This window comes from Euprymna scolopes, chromosome 43, assembly GCF_053919585.1.
Source record: "Euprymna scolopes isolate OS-2025 chromosome 43, ASM5391958v1, whole genome shotgun sequence".
Taxonomy (NCBI): domain Eukaryota; kingdom Metazoa; phylum Mollusca; class Cephalopoda; order Sepiida; family Sepiolidae; genus Euprymna; species Euprymna scolopes.
Window position 1 is genome coordinate 59,786,339 of NC_136524.1, and position 5,562 is coordinate 59,791,900.

Sequence of the window (5,562 nt, forward strand, 5' to 3'; positions counted from 1 at the left end):
ATGTTCCACGTCTTGAGCTTGTCTCTCTTAAACTTCTCCATTCCATTGTCCTTGGTTGGTTAGCTAACTCCCAAACTCGTCTCCTCGACTTTTCAATAAAGACTAACTTCTAATTCTGATTGTTCTTGGCTTGTCTCTAAGATAAGCCAGAGTGGGCAATCTTGTTTGTCACGTAAGCCACATTGTCATTTACTAAACCAGACTCCAAACTAGCTTTGTTTATACTTTTCTTCTAATCATAACATTTTTCCTTGAGCCATATTTTAACTAACATTCTTTTCTTTTAAAATATTTTTTCTGGGCATCGTTTTAACCTAAATACTTTAACAATCAGTAATAATAATCGTTTTGACCTTGGTACTGCCCGCCATAACATAACACATACTACGCTGTGGTCATAACCAAAGAGCCCAACATGTCGCTGACTATTTTTGTACACGGCTAGATTATCTGGTTTACTCCTCTTTCTTGCCTTGGTGTATAGAAGAAACAATTAAACATGATCTAATAGTGCTTGATGATGATTGTTGTTGTTGTTTTTGTTTGTTTGTTTTTTTTTAGCTGAAATGCTAGAAAACTCAATGCAGAATAACTAAAAAACAAAACTAGAAAATACACCAGTCTTTCTCCACTTATCTTACGTCTAAATCACAGTTAATGGCGAGTTTACTTCCGGCAGTCTCGTAACATTAGCTGTTCTCTATTTTGTTCGTTAGACGTTAGACATTCCATAAGTGATGCCTCTGACAAAGGGAGAAAAATTGCTGTTTTCTGGTTCGGCTTTTGTTTTAAGTGGGTGGTGGTGGATATTGTTAATCCTCCCATATTATCCGTCACCATTCATCTATCAATGCATCCGTCGCATTAACCATTAACTCCTCGCTGTTTATTAGCTTTGATAACTGGTGACTAATTCGCCGACAGAAATGAATAAGACAAACTTAGTATTTTTAGTATTTTTAAAAGATGAAATTTTATTTCGGATCTCACATACAGTGACGGCGGTAGAAGGGTAGCAACCTAGTCATAATTGTTCGAACCATCTACCCATATTCTTGTCTTCGATGTCACCGTTTACCACTAACTGAGTTATCACTTAATTAAACTCTCTTTATATGTAGTTATATATGCCGTCATTTGATGACGTAATTCAACATCCGGTTTCAATTTGCTTTACTTTCTCATTCTCATATTCATCTTAACATCTGATCCTGCCAGACAATGAATGCGTCTTTGAACAATTCTCACAGCGCAACTGTTCCAGATTCAGGTACAATTTCCGATTCTGCTCTTAATTTTCGATTTCAATACAATTGCCGATTTCGCTTCTTCTTAACAAAAGTCTAAATATTAAACGTGTAACTTTTGCATATATTTTCGCAAACGTAAAAATACACTTATGTGGGAATCTATAGATGTTAGTTTTATTATTAGTTTAAAATCAATAAATATTTATCATTTTACCATCAGTAATGGAAACGTATGCGTGAAACAAAAAGCAGACAAATGAAAACAAAAACAAAACAAAAAAACAAATGAAAACAAAAAAAACAAATGAAAACAAAAAAACATTGAAAAGAATCCTTTTTTGTTTTCTTTTGTTTTGTTTTTTTTGTTTGTTTTTTGTTTTGTTTTGTTTTGTTTTTTGTTTTTGTTTTGTTTGTTTGTTTTGTTTTGCATCACGAGATCGACACACTTTTTCCCGATTCCGATACCGATTCCAATATCACAAAAAGGACTGACTTTTCTGATTAATCGTCTCGACTCTATTAATAATATTGGGAGAGTTACGAATTCATTTGCCATTTATCTGGATTAGACTCTAACTCTACCGGCAAGCCTTATTAGGCTGTCACATACGCACTTTCAGTATCTATAAAAATGTAAGCATACAAATCCGTCTAACTTTTTTTTTTTACAATTTCACCCCAAACAAGGCGCATTGCCACTTTGATGTAGAGGGCTACTATCAGGGACATAAGCTACAGGGGTACTATGTAGGGAGTTGGGCAGCAAGATGTTAGTTCATGTTACACTTGAACTTCTGCATGTCAGTACAGTTGGGGAAGCAGGAACTTGGAAGGGAATTCCAAAGTCCAGCGGTTCTGGAGACGAAACTGCTGGAGTAGAAGGCTCTCTTAAATCTAGGGATCTCTATTGTGAAGGGGTGGGATTTAGCTGCTTGTCAGATTTGTCGAGGGTATTTATGTCAAGGGAGTACAAGTGCTTGCAGTTCGTCAGAGCATTCATCATTAAAATACTTGTAGAACAGGCAGAGGGATGCTACATTTCGTCGATGGGACAGAGGCTGAAGCTTAGATAACAGTTCAGGACCTATTAGGTTGGCGTCTCTTTTGAATCCTGTCTAGGAGTGAGAGACTAGTAGTAGATGCACCAGCCCCAGTATGACAACAATACTCCGTACATGAGCGAATGTTGGCCTTATAGAGGTATAGGATACTTTCGGGCGTCAGTAGCTTTCTAGCACGATAGAGAGAATCTACCTTTTTCGCAGCGGTCCTAGCAATGCTCTCAATGTAATTTTTCCAACTCATGATTCCTGTGAACGTTAGGCCGAGGAGTTTAAAAGATGTACTTTCAGATAAATATTCTTTGGCCATTGCTATTGGTGGTAGTGCTTAAATATTATATTTCTCTCGTAATATATGTACGTATATATTTGAGAGAAGTTGAATGCCTACGATACACTGCCCAATGTGTCTAAAGTCTCTTTGTGCAGGAGTTTGTTTGGATAACATAGCATAAGTATGCTTTCCCCTATAAGTAAACCCTGTCTATAAATAACCAAAAATAACATAGTATCTTCTCCGTATGGTTTTCTTGCATTGGATTATACGAGAACTGGTGCCTATAGTAACTATACTAGAGATTTAAATTTTTACCTATTGTACGGCATAATCCCATTTGACTCACCGATTCCTGCTGGATCACTGAAGTTAAGCAACGTTGAACCTGGTCTTTACTAAAATGGGTGACCATTTGGGACTTCCAAGTGCTGTATGTGATCTCTGCTTATCTCGGCATTGTTTCCAGTCGTCCTGGACTTCTCCTTGCCACTGCACTCAAACAATGGCGATTCAACAGAGGTATGGTGACGGATTGTGCAACCCCTGCCAAACAATACACGCTCAGCTGCCCATCATCGAAAATTTTACCTGTCACTGGCGGTACACATATTGAACACTTTAGAGAGGATAACTTGAATGCCTACTAAGTACTATCCTCAAGTGTCTAAGATCTCTCTGTAAAAGAGTTGTCAGGACAACTTGGCATCAGAATACTTTTCTTTACAAGTAAACTCTTAGTAAATATTCCAAATCACATCATATGCGCGACCTAAATAAGATCTCTGTATAACTAACCAACATTGGCTTTTACGAGGAATGGTGCACTTTTTCCAAGTGATGTTATCTCAAGTAACAGCACGAAGTTTAATCTTCCACTAGACTAGATGAATTCTTGTCATGATATCTAATAAAAAACAAGATGTGGTCATATTGTTGTGTAGCGGGTCGGGGGTTCGTATCGGAGACACGTTAGCGGGCCATGTATAACGGGGACTCATAATACGCGAATAACGATGATGATGATGATGATGATGATGATGATGATGATGATGATGATGATGGGGGAGACATTTATAACAGACTTGGATGATTCTTGGGGAGATATGATGCAACAGTTCTTGTTGACACAGAGGAGGGGGACACATTACTTGAGGGTGGAGTTATACAAAGTTCATTAAAATGATGATAAAAACACATTTACCTTTTCGGTTGTAATGACGACACGAGACAACAGTTACAAAATATAGATGATTTCTTTATTCCTCAACCGGCCGATTGGTGATGTCAGGAATTCAAGCCTTTTCGACTACATGGTCTACTCTTCTCCCTTCGCCTCTAAGAGGCTCCAAGTCTCCAACTGGCTCTATCACTGTGTGTGATCTGCTTCGATTATCTGATCCTAATCAAACCTCCTAACTTCGAACCCTTAGATTCATATATTGAGAAATTACTTTGTTTATGACGTCAGCAGTCTACTGTCGACGAACGTGACTATATCACGTTTTCTACACATGTCCGTCCAAACACGCTTTTGGCAACAAAGAATTTCCAATTTTAATCGTTCAATATCTAACCTATTTTTGATTTATAAACTCGTATTGTCCATGCTTTTAACTGACATATTCAATATCCACCTATTCTAAAAGAATGGACAATCGTTTTTTTTCCGACATAAATAAAATTTAGTTATTTCTAAAAGAATTAACAATGGACTGCATTCCTATGATTTCAATTAGCCATTATCTTTAACACTTGCCTACAGGGTTCAATTCTAGCCTTTTCCTAATATAATTTTCACTTATCTAGTCTGTTTTCTTACTTACATGAGAAGTGGACGGCCCTTCTTATATAACAATATTATGGATCCCGGACAAATTCTCTGGAGTCTCTGGAAAAGTTGATTTAGTAAAGAAAAGAGGGTGGGAAAAAAGAAAAGGAAAAGATATTAAAGAGACCACAAGAAAGATAAACTAAAGCAGTTTACTGTTTAATCGAGGAGAGAAAAATTAATGGGTTTAACTTTTTTACTAACTAAACGTTTAAAAAGTAAAGAAAATTTAAATGGAATATTCAGATACCTATGTATCTCATATGAAAATCAGGTGCTCGCCCGAGGAAGAGCGATTTCTGAGAATTTCTGAGAACTTCGATCGGTATAAAATGAAACAAAGTTAACAACATCCAGATTATTACATAACATCTTGTTTTTACCGAGATTACATAGATGTTTGATGCCTCTGTTCAGTCTCGAAAGATAAAGGATATCCCCTGCAGAGGCAGCTGCGCGTGTAATTGTGAGGCAAGAGTTGCGCAATCTTCGACAACACTTCTCCTGAATCGCCAGTGTGAGTCCAGTGGCAGGGAGAAGTCCAGGATGACTGGAAACAATGCCGAGATAAGCGTAGAGCGCATACAGCGCCTGGAATTCCCAAACGGTCACCCATTCTAGTACTGACCAGGTTCAACGTTGCTTAACTTCGGTTTAACATGAACACCTGAGTGTCAACGTGATTTTGCCAAACATGCGAGATTACATACTGCAACATATGAAAACGGTTAATTGTGAAGAAGAAAATTATGTTCTCAATTTCTTTACTAACTCAGCGTTTGAGAGATGAACACTTTTATGGAACCTTCGAATATCTATGCATCTCATATAGAGTTTAAGGTTGTGGGCCTCTTGATTTCTGCAAACTTCGGCTGAAATAAAATATACGACCTTTGTGCAACAGATAAAAGTGCTAAATATTAATCAGTTCTAAGAGACAGTTTTCCGGAGGTTGGAAGTTCAATCCTCAGTAAGGCTGATACCAACAATACACGAATAATTACGAATTACTTAAAAACTTCAGCCCGTTAACGAATGACAGAACGAGAGAAAGCGATCCATGCATTAAAAGAAATGTTCCGTTCGAAATCTGTACAGAGTTCGACATGGATGATCGTCAGAGCAACGAGACGTAGATACCAATAA